The sequence below is a fragment of the Rhinatrema bivittatum genome, chromosome 5 (assembly GCF_901001135.1).
Source record: "Rhinatrema bivittatum chromosome 5, aRhiBiv1.1, whole genome shotgun sequence".
In the NCBI taxonomy this organism is placed as follows: domain Eukaryota; kingdom Metazoa; phylum Chordata; class Amphibia; order Gymnophiona; family Rhinatrematidae; genus Rhinatrema; species Rhinatrema bivittatum.
The window spans coordinates 251,692,860-251,707,712 of record NC_042619.1 but is presented as its reverse complement, the minus strand read 5'-3'; the positions used below and the strand labels follow the sequence as shown (position 1 = coordinate 251,707,712).

The window sequence follows — 14,853 nt, the reverse complement described above, 5'->3', positions numbered from 1 at the left end:
TTCTCCTCAGGCACTGAAGAACCTGCCCTTTGGGCTGCGGCAGTACCTTCTCCTCAAGAGGTGCAGAACCTGCCCTTTGGGCTGCGGCAGTACCTTCTCCTCAAGAGGTGCAGAACCTGCCCTTTGGGCTGCGGCAGTACCTTCTCCTCAGGCACTGCAGAACATGCCCTTTGGGCTGCGGCAGTACCTTCTCCTCAGGCACTGAAGAACCTGCCCTTTGGGCTGCGGCAGTACCTTCTCCTCAGGCACTGAAGAACATGCCCTTTGGGCTGCGGCAGTACCTTCTCCTCAGGCACTGAAGAACATGCCCTTTGGGCTGCAGGCAGTACCTTCTCCTCAAGAGGTGCAGAACCTGCCCTTCGGGCTGCAGCAGTACCTTCTCCTCAAGAGGTGCAGAACCTGTCCCTTCGGGTTACAGCAGTACCTTCTCCTCAAGAGGTGCAGAACCTGTCCTTCGGGTTACGGCAGTACCTTCTCCTCAGGCACTGAAGAACATGCCCTTTGGGCTGCGGCAGTACCTTCTCCTCAGGCACTGAAGAACATGCCCTTTGGGCTGCAGCAGTACCTTCTCCTCAGGACTGAAGAACATGCTCTTTGGGCTGCAGCAATACCTTCTCCTCAGGCACTGAAGAACATGCCCTTTGGGCTGCAGCAGTACCTTCTCCTCAGGCACTGAAGAACCTGCCCTTTGGGCTGCAGCAGTACCTTCTCCTCAGGCACTGAAGAACATGCCCTTTGGGCTGCAGCAGTACCTTCTCCTCAGGCACTGAAGAACATGCCCTTTGGGCTGCGGCAGTACCTTCTCCTCAGGCACTGAAGAACATGCCCTTTGGGCTGCAGCAGTACCTTCTCCTCAGGCACTGAAGAACATGCCCTTTGGGCTGCAGCAGTACCTTCTCCTCAGGCACTGAAGAACCTGCCCTTTGGGCTGCAGCAGTACCTTCTCCTCAGGCACTGAAGAACATGCCCTTTGGGCTGCAGCAGTACCTTCTCCTCAGGCACTGAAGAACATGCCCTTTGGGCTGCAGCAGTACCTTCTCCTCAGGCACTGAAGAACATGCCCTTTGGGCTGCGGCAGTACCTTCTCCTCAGGCACTGAAGAACATGCCCTTTGGGCTGCAGCAGTACCTTCTCCTCAGGCACTGAAGAACATGCCCTTTGGGCTGCGGCATACCTTCTCCTCAGGCACTGAAGAACATGCCCTTTGGGCGGCAGCATAACCTTCTCCTCAGGCACTGAGAACCTGCCCTTTGGGCTGCAGCAGTACCTTCTCCTCAGGCACATGAAGAACATGCCCTTTGGGCTGCAGCAGTACCTTCTCCTCAGGCACTGAAGAACCTGCCTCCTTTGGGCTGCAGCAAGTACCTTCTCCTCAGGCACTGAAGAACATGCCCTTTGGGCTGCGGCAGTACCTTCTCCTCAGGCACTGAAGAACCTGCCCTTTGGGCTGCGGCAGTACCTTCTCCTCAGGCACTGAAGAACATGCCCTTTGGGCTGCGGCAGTACTTCTCCTCAGAGGCACTGAAGAACATGCCCTTTGGGGCTGCGGCAAGTACCTTCTCCTCAGGCACTGAAGAACATGCCCTTTGGGCTGCGGCAGTACCTTCTCCTCAGGCACTGAAGAACATGCCCTTTGGGCTGCGGCAGTACCTTCTCCTCAGGAGGTACAGAACCTGCCCTTTGGGCTGCGGCAGTACCTTCTCCTCAGGAGGTACAGAACCTGCCCTTTGGGCTGCGGCAGTACCTTCTCCTCAGGCACTGAAGAACATGCCCTTCGGGCTGCGGCAGTACCTTCTCCTCAGGAGGTACAGAACCTGCCCTTTGGGCTGCAGCAGTACCTTCTCCTCAGGAGGTACAGAACATGCCCTTCGGGCTGCGGCAGTACCTTCTCCTCAGGAGGTACAGAACCTGCCCTTTGGGCTGCAGCAGTACCTTCTCCTCAAGAGGTGCAGAACCTGCCCTTCGGGCTGCAGCAGTACCTTCTCCTCAAGAGGTGCAGAACCTGCCCTTCGGGCTGCAGCAGTACCTTCTCCTCAGGAGGTACAGAACCTGCCCTTTGGGCTGCGGCAGTACCTTCTCCTCAAGAGGTGCAGAACCTGCCCTTCGGGCTGCAGCAGTACCTTCTCCTCAGGAGGTACAGAACCTGCCCTTTGGGCTGCAGCAGTACCTTCTCCTCAAGAGGTGCAGAACCTGCCCTTTGGGCTGCGGCAGTACCTTCTCCTCAGGAGGTACAGAACCTGCCCTTTGGGCTGCAGCAGTACCTTCTCCTCAGGAGGTACAGAACCTGCCCTTTGGGCTGCAGCAGTACCTTCTCCTCAGGAGGTGCAGAACCTGCCCTTCGGGCTGCGGCAGTACCTTCTCTTCAGGTGCTGCAGAACCTGCTCTTCGGGCTGTGGTGGTACCTTCTCCTCAGGTGCTGCAGAACTTTTCCCTCAGGCTGCATCAGTATCTTCCCCTCAGGCTGCAGCATTACTTTTTCCTCGGGCTTTGCAGAATCTTCCCCTCAGACTGCAGTACTTTCTCCTCAAGCTGTGAAGGACCTGCCATTAGGCTATGGCAGAATATGCACCCTTGGGCTGTAAAGCAACCTTCCTCTCAAGCTGCAGCATAGGTTTTGCTAAAGTGGCCCCTTACATTGCTTCAGAATCTGAATCTGCCCTCAGACTGTCCCAGAATCTGGCTTTGGGAATTTGATTTCTTTCATCCGGAAAAGAAATCTCTTTGTTTGCATCTCTCTTCTCTCCCTCACATACATCCTCTCAATTTCTCTATCTCTCCAAGACCCTCCAATCCCAGTTTTCTAGCCTTAGTTCAGCCTCATGGTCAGCGGTCACTACTCTAGTACCGTTTTATCACATTCATATAATTTCACCTATTAGACGAAAACTTATAGTCTACCCCTCATTAGTGAGTCAGAGAATCAAATTGTATGCTCTGCCCTCCTGCAGACTCATATGCACACACATGAACTCGCCTACGCCCTATGTTTAGCAGCCAGCTCCATGTCACTGCATGCAGAGTACCGATATCTTAAAGCAAAAAATTAGTCCGCAGATACACAAGGGCTAAAACCAGCACTGGCTCAGCTTGTCCCAATTACACCAAAACGTACACACACATCTCCCACACATATTCCATCTCTAACACACTCTCTGTCAATCTTCTGTCATCGTCCCTCCCATACACACACACACACACACAAACTCCACGCTTTCTCACTGATACACAATCATCTGCACACATTCATTAGCATACACAGTCTTTCTCTGACACTCACACATGTACACTGTACCTTCTTTCCACTTGTCACCCTCATTCCTTCCTTACCCTCTCGCAACCTCCCAGTCCTCATCCTACCCTGTTCCTTCCACCCCTCTGTTTCCCCAATTCCCATTTTCCAGTATTTAAGCGACAGAAGCCCAGGTGCAGAGTCTAGTTACCGCAGGGTTGCCTTACTCACCACTTTTTGCTTCTTGCTTTTCTGCTTTTCTCTTGATGAATTCTTTTGTATCTAGGAAGTGGAAGCTTTTATCTAGAGCCTCAGAACGAGCAGCCCACACAACACCTTATTCAAAGCATGATGCATCAGGATTTAACTGTGTAATAGCAAAGCTACAGTTACTGCACCAGAAGGAAAAAAAAATCGCAATAATATGGACATCAGAGCACTCGCCCTTCCCCCCCCATACCCAGGTTTATCAGTACACCTCACTGTACCCTGCTGCACCCCAATATTCCAGTACTGAAATCCTCCCACACAGCTCTACCAATGCATCCCACTCCTGCCCACAGTACCCCTTGATATTCTCATGTTGACAGCCTCACACACAGCTCTATCAATGTACCCCACTCCTGTCCTGCAGTACTCCTTGAGAGTCCAGTACTGAGACCCCAACACACAACTCTGCCAATGCACCTCACTCCTGCCCTACTAAACCCTGTTCTTCTAGCACTAAAGCCTGCTCATAGCTCAACCAATACACCTCAGTCCTGGCCTGCGGTATACTCTATTTTAGTAATGAGACCCCACACAGCTCTAGCAATGCACCTCACTCCTGCCTTGCAATACGCTCCGATATTTTCAATGCACCTTACTCCTGCCTTGCATCACCCCCCCCCCCCCCCCTCAATATTCCAATACTGAGAGTCACACACACAGCTCTGGCAATGCACCTCACACCTGCCCTGCAGTATACTCTGATATTTTATTAATGAGTCCCCACACAGCTCTACCAATGCACCTCAATCCTGCCTTGCAATACGCTCTGATATTTTCAGTGCACCTCACTCCTGCCCTGCAAGTACCCTCTACAATGAGCTTTCCCCCTTCTTTCCAGTGTCTTCAACTGTTACTCATATTCACATGTACAAACAGCAGTCATATAAGCTGCTCCCATTTAGAATTATGCAAATAAAGCATCATTTCTGCACAGGTACACCCACATATGCTCTTCTATTCCCATATATATTCTAGGTTTAATACTTCAAGAAATATATATATACTACTATAAGCACACAGCTCCTGATACACACCCACGCTTTACATATGAGCCAAATGTGAACAACTGCACCCAAGCAGACATATGAACAATCATACCTTTTCACACATGTGCACACTCACTGTTTCATCTCCCAACATGATGAGGATATAATCCTCTGCAATGCCAGGCGTGCACAAGTAACAGATTATTAAGAGGATTGAGTTCTCTTTAGCACTGGAAATGACCCCATCCTAGGGGAATTTCGGGCATCCTCTGAAGTCCTAAGGCAGACCCCTCCTTTGGGTACAAACAGACAGGTCAGCTACTCCCCTCTCCTGGATATTTCTGCTCCTTGGGTGCCCTTCCAGTACATGCACAGTGGCTCCCAGCATCTCACTGTTAGAGAGATATAATGTGGATCTGTCAGTTCAGCGGGTTCTGCAGATCTGAGCGCTCTAAGCAGAGGAGGCCTTACCTGGCTCCTCGATGAGAGGCTGATGCTGGAGAAGGATTCCAAGGTCGTACTCGATGCCTCGAGCGCGGGAGCAGGCTTTAGTCTGATGAGGGAAGGAAGAAGCAAGACCTGAAGTGGAACCTTCAGCGGAGAGCAGAAATAAAACCTCCTTTGAAAGAGAGGTACTTCTTTGCCAGTGCTGTGGTCATTCCCAGCTGCTTCACGTGCTCCTCACTGCAGCTGTGAATTCCATTCCCAATGCTATACGATGCAGAAAAAAGAAAGAAAGAAAGAAAGAACAGGAGCAACTGAAAAAAAGTACAAGGGCACCACCAATGGTGTGTGAGGGCCTGCCCAACAGCATCCCAGAGAGCTGAAATCAGCAGCAGCAGCAGCATTTAATATCCATGCTGCTTAACAAATCTGGTACTCGAATATTGTAAACTGCAATGATATGATGTGTACTTCTATATCAAATAATATGGAAACATCATATATTGAAAGCTGATATTGCTCTATTACTCTTCAGTTTGCTGAAAAAGCTTGGGAAACCTCAGAACGTTTTTTAATGTCTCACTTTAAAAACAGCCGTTACACTGCCTTTTGCCGCGTTAATTGCTTAACACTGCCTTTTGTTGTATGTGTTGGCTTTATTTTTAAGTGTATATTACAGCCCACAAATTGGCGTGGAGCTGTATAATTTTTAATCATTGGTTTCCAAGCTATAACATTGAAACTGAAGCAAAGATGTTGAATTTTTTAGTTTTTTTTTTTTTTAGTTTTTTTAACCATTTTTTTAAAACATTTTTGACTTGATTAAGACACTAGCACTTATCATTTGAGAAGAAACCAGCACTTCAAAACCGCTAGTGTCTTAAGTCAAAAATGGTTAAAAAAAACTAAAAAATTCAACATCTTTGCTTCAGTTTCAATGTTATAGCTTGGAAACCAATGATTAAAAATTATACAGCTCCACGCCAATTTATGGGCTGTAATATACACTTAAAAATAAAGCCAACACATACAACAAAAGGCAGTGTTAAGCAATTAACGCGGCAAAAGGCAGTGTAACGGCTGTTTTTAAAGTGAGACGTAAAAAAGTTATGAGGTTTCCCAAGCTTTTTCAGCAAACTGAAGAGTAATAGAGCAAAATCAGCTTTCAATATATGATGTTTCCATATTATTTGATAACAAATCTGGTATACATGCAAATACTGACCAGTGTAGAATTAATAAAGCAGGTTAGAGTTTGCTTCATGCTAGCAAGGGGAATTCCACTTTAACTTACTTTCTACCCCTTATTTTATTTATTTATAACTTTATGAATTGCTTTATAGATCTTATAATAAAATCTTTCAAAGCTGTCTGTGCTTGTGAAGGCTGAGTCACAAGTGATTAACCCGTCAATAATGGTAGGGTGTGCCCTGGAAAGTGGAGTTCTTCTCAAGTCAATGTGTCTAAGCAGGTAAGGGTAAGCTATTGTTTTCAGGAGGGGATTCATTTCATTGTGTAAACAGAATGTGCTACATTAAATAGTCAATATTTTGTACTATGCTACAACTATTTGTAAGCATGAAAGAAGTGGTGACTGTATCTGATGATGACCCTAAGGTGACCAAACAGGTGGGTAGGGCAACGACAAAAACCAGATAGATGCTTGGCTGCATAGGGAAAGGAATGGTCAGCAGAAAAAGGGAGGTGATATTGTTCTTGTGTAGGTCCCTGGTGAGACCTCATTTGGAATACTGTGTACAATTCTGGAGACCATACCTTCAAAAGGATATAAACAGGATGGAGTCAGTTCAGACAGTGATTATTGAAATGATCAGGGCTCTTCATTCTAAAGTGCATGGGGACAGACTTAAAAGATCTAAACGTATACCCTACAGGAGAGGTGAGAAAGGGGAGATATGTTAAAGACATTTAAATACACCCAAGTACTCCATGCACAGAGGGTGATCATCTTTTCAATGGAAAAGCGGCTCTAGAATGAGAGACTATGGGAAAAGGGTGAATGGAGGTAGATTCAGGAGTAATCTAAGGAAATATTTATTTATAGAGAGGGTAGTGGGTGCATGTAACAGCCTCTCCATGACGATGGTGGAGACAAGAACAGTTATCTGAATTCAAGAAAGCAAGGGATAAACGCAGATGGAGTGGTAGAGATTGTAAAGCTGAGCGGTTGATGTGGATGGGCAGACTGGATAGACTATATGGTCTTTTTCTGCCGTCATGTTTCTATGAACTATGTGGGCCAGGTTTTCTAACCTACGTGCGGGCGTAGATTTGTGCCCGCAACCCGGCGCCGGGTAGAGTGCAAAAATCTATGCCCGATTTTATAACATGCGCACGCAGCCACACGCAAGTTATAAAATCTGGGGTCGGCACGCACAAGGGGGGTGCACACTTGTGTACCTTGCACGTGCCGAGCCCTAGGGGAGCCCCGATGGCTTTCCCCGTTCCCTCCGAGGCCTCGGAGGGAACTTTCCTTTCGCCCCCCGCAACTTCCCTTCCCTTCCCCTATCTAACCCACCCCCCAGCCCTACCTAAATCCCCCCATTTTTATTATTTAAGTTGCGCCTGCCTTTGGGCAGGCGTAGGTTGCGTGTGCCGGCGCGCGATTCCCCGGTCTAGCAGGCCTTCAGAGGCCTCTGGCCACGCCCATGCCCCGCACCAGACCAACCACTCCCCACCCCTTTTTTCAAGCCCCGGGACATACGCACGTCCTGGGGCTTGTGCGCGTCGCCGAGCCTATGGAAAATAGGCTCGGCGCGTGCAGGAGCAGGTTTTTGGGGTTACACACGTAATATACGTGTGTAACCCTTTGAAAATCTGCCCCTAAAGTTCTTTATACTATTGATGATTGTCAGGAACTTTATTTTATTGTTTAATTTTCTTGAATGTGAATAAATAAAAAGGATTCTTTTGCCACAATGCATGAGATCAATAGCCAGAAAGTGCTGGCCCACAAGTTTTGAACCTGCTCTGTTCATGGTGCAAGCACTAAGGAGGCAGAACCACAAAGATATCAGATCTTCAGCAGTAAGGGATATGATTTCTAGCCTAGTGATTAGAGCAGTAGGATATGACTGAGGGAAACCAGGGTTCAAATCCCACTGTTGATCTCTGTAACAGTGGGCAAATCACTTTACCCTCCGTTGCCTCAGGTACAAAATTAGATTATAAGCCCTCTGGGGATAGGGAAATACCTCTAGTACCTGAGTATAATCCACTTTGATGTGCCAAAGGAATATAAAAATCTAAATAAATACATTTCTCACTATACTGCTTCAGTGGACTCTGTTCTGATAGTGGGGCAGGGGTTGTGAGCCGGCCAGGAAATGCTGATTCAGTGCAGTGGTATATCTGTCTTGGGGATACTTTATTCTGCTTTAGGTGACTGTGGACACCATCCTATAATAAAGATGAACCGGTAGATGAGGTGTATTTTGATTTTCAGAAGGCGTTCTACAAAGTTCTGCATGAGAGGCTTCTAAGAAAACTAAAAAGTCATGGGATAGGAAGCAATGTCCTTTTGTGGACTGCAAGCTTGTTAAAACACAGGAATCAGAGAGTAGGATTAAATGTTCTGTTTTCACAGTGGAAAAAGGTAAACAGTGGAGTGCCTCAGGGATCTGTACTTGGACCGGTGCTTTTTAATATATTTATAAATGATCTGGAAAGGGGTAAGACGAGTGAGGTGATCAACTTTGCGAGTGACACAAAATTATGCAGAGTAGTTAAATCTCAATCAAATTGTGATAAATTGCAAGAGGACCTTGCATGACTGGAAGAATGGGCTTCCAAATGGCAGATGAAATTTAACGTGGTCAAGTGCAAAGTGATGCATATAGGGAAAAATAATCCTTGTAGTTACACAATGACAGGTTCCATCTTAGGAGTTACCACCCAGGAAAGAGATCTAGGTGTCAGAGTGGATAATACATTGAAATTGTCAGCTCAGTGTGCTGTGGCGAACAAAAAAGCCAAACAGAATATTAGGAATTATTAAGAAGGGAATGGCAAATAAAATGATGAATGTCTTAATGCCTCTGTATCACTCCATGGTGAGACCACATCTTGAATACTGTGTGCAATTCTGGTCGCCGCATCTCAAAAAAGATATAGTTGCACTGGAGAAAGTGAGAGAAGGGTGACCAAAATGATGTGGCATGGAACAGCTGCCCTATGAGGTAAGGCTAAGGAAGTTAGGGTTGTTCAGTTTGGAGAAGAGCAACTGAGGGAGGATATGATAGAGGTCTACAAAATCATGACTTGAAAAAGTTAATGTAAATCAGTTATTTACTGTCTCAGATAATAGAAGGTCTAGGGAGCATTCCATGAAGTTAGCAAGTATTTATTTTATTTATTTAAATGCATTTATTACCTGCCCTTCCTACGTTCAGAGTGGGGTACAATGTGGAACATATACCTTCAACAGAGAGGAGGGAAGGTAATGTGTTTAGATTTTAGACATAGCAACTCAAATGGGGCAGGTGTGGAGACATCTACCAGGGTAAATTTCAAGTGGGATTTAAAGAATATGGCCAGACCCCCTCCTGTGTCCTATTATAGTGTAACCGTCTCTTTTTTAGTCAGTAAGGAGGTCCAGACAACTGATCCGTAAAGATAGACTTTTATTGCCAGCAAGATGCAGCTAAGACAAAGGCTCAGTACAACTGCATGCCCCTCCCCTCCAGGAGCAGACTCTTATGCACTTTACAGTTCTTATCTTTTACACATGCGTTCTAAGCATTGCTGAGCAAGCATATTCCGGCTGAAGGGGCTACTGACCCCCTCCCTAGACACCCTGGAACTTTCGTGAAACTTCTCCCATGTTCTGCAGGAGAGGCTGCTGGGACTTGCAGTTCTGGAAAGGAATTCGCGAGTCTGCAGTAATACAGCCCTTCACATAATACATCCATTGTTCTATTCTAGGTTACAGCAGTGAAAGCTTATCAGAGAATAAGAACAGCGAAGCCAAAAAATGAAAATGTGCAATGTGCTGACAGAGAGTTTCTCAATGTCCTAATTACAGCTGTATTGCAGACTGTAAGTAAACCCGTCATGAAGCAGGGAATTCTGGTACATGAAGTCCTTTGTCAGGTTGAAGCGTTCAGACCCCTTCATTCCCCCCTTTGATACTTATCATTCTTTATGAAAAGTATCACACCATCACAACGCAACTGTGGAGCTGAAAGAAACAGAAACAAGAAAAATTAGCAATTTGAGTTCTCAGGGGGCCCTAATTTCCCAAACAGTCCGATGGTTTCTTCACGGGTTTGAGACGGATGGGCCCTAATGGCTCCACCCCCCTTTGTAGCCCGAACTTGTCATGTATGGGAAGATGGCCCAGGATAAAACATGAGGATGGTTAATGTACAGTGACAGAAGCTGCGTGGCTGTTTTGCGTTCAGCAATGTCCTTCATCACCCGACGAAGGCGGTTTGAGCAAGAAAGGAATAATTCAGGGTCCTAAAAAACAAAACAGAATTAAACTGGCTGGGATAACAAACAAGCTCTTAAATCCACCGATCATGGAAAACCAACCACGGAATCCATTGGTCCAGTCCCAAGCACTATTCCATTGCTGGACAGGGACGTGTGCCATCTTGACCATGCGATCAGTGATGTCTTGGATAACCTTGTTTTGGTCATCTACCTGTAAACAACAATTGGAGAGGTTAAATGTTCCACAAACCCTCCTTCCTGGGCCAGAGGATAATCTAAAACCAATCTATTCTGGTACACTGCAGTCATAATTTTGGTATTTTGTTTTGCCCAGAGTTTAAGAGCGAAAGCAGTCGTTGGTGATGAGCTCCAGGACTGCCTGAAGCCTGATGATTCGATGCAATTAATACTGCTTGGAAGGGTTCCCGAGTTGCCCCTTTTTGCTGCTTCATCTGCTCTCTGATTTCCTTGACAATAGGGTTTGATTTCCTGGTATGTGCTTTGTAATGCATTACAGCCACCTTGCGAGGTAGCCAAACTGCGTCTAGTAATTCACGTACTTCTGATGCATTGTTCAATTGTTTTCCCTCTATAATGCTCCATGCACTTGAATTGTAAGGAAGGCATATTTAGAGTCTGTATAGATATTTACAGTTTGTCCTTCTGCCAACTGCAGAGCTCGAGTAAGGGCAATTAGTTCAGCTTTTTGTGCAGACGTTCCTGGGGGAAGAGGTTGAGCCTCAACGATTTCATCTTCGGATACAACAGCATATCCAGCAGAACGTATCTCATGAATGATTTGGCTGCTCCCATCAGTGAATAAAGTCCAAGCTCCTTGCCAGGGTTGATCCCTCAGGTCTGGTCTACTGGAATGTATTGTAGCCATGACTTCTTCACAATCATGGGCAACTGGTTCAGGTGCCGGCATAAGAGTGGCCGGGTTCAAGTTTTTGCTGTCTTGTATTTGAATTTCAGGAGTTTCACATAGTAAGGCTTAATACTTGACGAGACGTGAATTAGTCATCCATTTTGGTCCATGGGTCTCTAGCAGTCCTTGAATGGTGTGGGGAGTTGTTACATTCAGAGTTTGACCAAAAGTTAATTTGACTGCTTCTGGAATTAGTAAGCATGCAGCCGCAATGCTTCGAAGACAACCTGGCCATCCTTTTGCAACATTGTCCATTCCTTTTGACAGATATGCAACAGGTCGTTCCTATGATTCTAGAGTTTGAGTCAATACCCCAATGGCCATTCCTTTCTTTTCATCGACGAATAGATGGAATGGTTTCATTACATCTGGCAATCCTAAAGCAGGTGGTTCAATTAAGGCTTCTTTTAGTTGACGTAAGCTTGCCAGTTCGTTTCCTTCCCATTGGAAGGGTTGAGATTCTGCCTCTTTACCCCGCAGCTTGTCGTATAGGGGTTGGGCCATAACAGCATAGTTAGCAATCCACAGCCTACAGTATCCTGCAGCTCCAAGGAACGCCCGGAGCTCTTTCTTGCAAGTGGGTACAGGTTGATCTCTTATAGAACTGGTGCGAGAAATCCCCAGACATCGGGTTCCTCCACGTATTTGGAAGCCTAAATACTCTACTTCCAATTCACAGATTTGAGCTTTCTTTTTACTTGCACGATACCCTTTTGAGTACAACATCTTTAGCAGCTGAAGAGTGGATACCGCACATTCGAGGTACGTCTCTCGAAACAACAGAAGGTCATCCACGTATTGTATGACTGGCCCATACTTTACTTGATACATCTTTAAGTCTTTTGCCAGTTGCTCACCGAACAGCGTAGGTGAGTGCCTAAACCCTTTAGGCAACCGAGTCCATGTGTACTGCTGCTTTACTCCAGTATCTGCATTTTCCCATGTGAAAGCAACAATCTTTTGACATTCCTCCGCCACCGGGACGGAGAAGAAGGCATCTTTGAGATCAATGACACTGTACCACTTCGATGCAGGAGAGACTTGGGCAAGGATTGAATATGGATTTGGCACGAGGGCTACTAGATCTTCTACTTGACTATTCACTTTTCTTAAGTCTTGTACTGGTCGATAGTCATTAGATCCAGGCTTCTTTACTGGCAACAAAGGGGTGTTCCAAGCAGATCGGATTCGCCGAAGAATGCCCAAATCATACAGTCGTTGCAGGTGTATCTGGATTCCTTGTCTGGCCATATATGGAATGGGGTATTGAGGTTGATTAATCACCTGTGCATTCTGTTTCATCTCTATCCATATGGGGGTAGCGTCGATAGCTATTCCTCCCGGGTTCTGCTCGGACCATACTTTAGGCACGCTATCCATCAGTTGTCTTCGTTTATGTTGAGGGGGGTGTTGTTTTCATATCGATGTTCGATGGTTCGTTCGACTATGGGAAGATGTAGTCTCCATTCTTCTTGGAGGGGACAGATGAGTATCACTGGATGGTCCCCGAAGGAGGCTTTAACTTCCCCTGTTGGTTGAAATCTCAATGTGGTCTGAGGCTTACACAGCAGGTTCCATCAGATAAGGGATACCATGGTCCCGCCTACTTGTATAGTTCATTCTTTCTGCAGAGGGGCAGTGAGTACCTGACCTGAGGCGCCCACTATAAAACAGTCTCTCTCGTCGGGGGGGGCCGATTGGTGCAGTCATGACAGATCGTTGGCCTCTGAGTCCAACAGGCCCCTGATTTTTGTTGTGTTACCTCGTGGATCTCCACCAGAGGGTCAGTGGGGATTCTTCCCTCCCGGTCTCTTCAGGCTGTATGCTCCTTGTCGCCTCCCCCGCCATCTGCCAGTGGGGGTTGTCCGATCTCCTTCCTCCTCGGCCCCTTTGTGTCGGTGCAGGTCCATTTTTGTCGTTAGTATTCACTGCAGGGCTCCCGTATTTCTTTTGCCATTCTTCACAGTCTCTCTTCCAATGGCCTTCATTTTTGCAGTACGCACACTGATTCTTTCCCAAAGGGGGTCTTGTTCCCCCTCCTCTTCGCGGTCTGCCATTGTCTTGGCTCCTTCCCGTCCGCGTGTCCTCGAGAGCGGCGGCTAACAGTCACTTTCTCCTTCATGTCTCTACTTGCTTCTCTCTTTTCTCTTCCACTTCTCTATTTCCACATACCTGGTCTGCTATAGCTTTTAACTGGCTGAGGCTCATGCCCTCAAAGCCTTCGGCCTTCTGCAGCTTCTTTCGGATGTCGGGTTTCTATTATTAAGTTCCTGGTTGCAGGGACGGGCCCTTTTCTTCTCTTCCTGATCCCTGTTCCCATACATCTCAAAATACGATGAAAAGATCACTGTCCATCTGGAAATTGAATAGGTGACCTGCGCCTGGAGGCAAATCAGTTCTGACGAGGCTGAGAAGCTGCAAAACATTGCTTCCTTCTTACTTGTAAGTTTGGCATTGGGTTAATTCAATAAAGTAAACCTGGATCTGCAGGCAAGGATCCAAGGGGGGCGCTTTAGGTGTGCAGGAGTGATGATCAAACCCTTGGAAGCCTTGTATCAATTACATTGCAAACACTAAGAACATATGGTAATAGCCAGAGCCCAGCCCCCACCAGTGGTAAAAGAACATAATTGCAATATATATATATATATGTGGGGGGGGGGGGGCCACCACTTTATCATTTGGGTCGACTCATATTTGCTCTTGTTCCTAATCTTGCATAGTGGCCCCTTCTCTTGCCCACAACTTCCAATAATCCTTATCTTGCGCCTGCCACTGAATCAAAATTTTTAATATTAAGTCTTTGTTTTCTCTGGTTTTTTTTTTAATCATTTCTCTAAATTTCCCAGAGACAGCTTCAAAATAAACTGCGTCAGCAAAAGAGAGTTCATACTTTATCATGCGTTCCAATGTAACTTTTAAATAACAGATAATATATAGGAGACAAGTAAGAACAATAATTAACATGGTATTAGAGAATAGAAAGATAAGCATAGGGAGGACACTGGGATAGAAGATATGAGAAAACTAAAACTTCTGATTAGCAATGCCAGCATGAAACGCACAGCCATATTGAATGCCTACGCACTACGTACTGACGCGCAGTGGGACGCACCACCATTCCACTTTGTACTGTAACAATTAATTTGCTGCTATAAAATGTCTTAAAAATAGCCTGCATCATAAGGCACTAAATGATTTGTAAGGGACCCTTGGTTCTGGTATTTCTTTGCAAGTAGCAATCCTTTGTCAGATTACAGACAGTTTTAGCAAGGACCTTGGAGAATAAATTTAATCAGCAGAAACTCGGAGCTACAATTTCTTTTAATTAACATACCACAATTCTATCTTTATTCACATACGCACACCATGAACTAACTTTCAATAATGTTCTGTTAAAACAAACGAAACAATTTTTCTTTCTCTTTGTCTTCATTCACCCAGGCTAGCCCAATGTCCCCTTTTTTTTTTTTTTTTTTTTTCTTCTCTCTCTGGCTCGATCCCCTCCTCTCTCCTGTAATTATCTCTGCCGTTAACCC

At 46.1% G+C, this 14,853-nt stretch overlaps 2 protein-coding genes across 4 annotated transcripts in view; one reads left to right on the top strand and one right to left on the bottom strand.

Moving 5' to 3' along the window:
• The window catches only part of PHYHIP (phytanoyl-CoA 2-hydroxylase interacting protein), a 32,598-nt gene extending 27,414 nt beyond the window's left edge, over positions 1–5,184 (bottom strand). Inside the window, exon 1 of one of the 2 annotated variants that reach the window (XM_029603811.1) lies at positions 4,957–5,184. The gene's annotated coding sequence lies outside the window, so the exon portion shown is untranslated. Of the gene's footprint in view, positions 1–3,460; positions 3,552–4,956 lie in introns of those variants that run through there. The other variant, XM_029603810.1, reaches the window with a different exon arrangement.
• The window catches only part of POLR3D (RNA polymerase III subunit D), a 79,678-nt gene that overhangs the window by 11,022 nt on the left and 53,803 nt on the right, over positions 1–14,853 (top strand). The window lies entirely within an intron of this gene.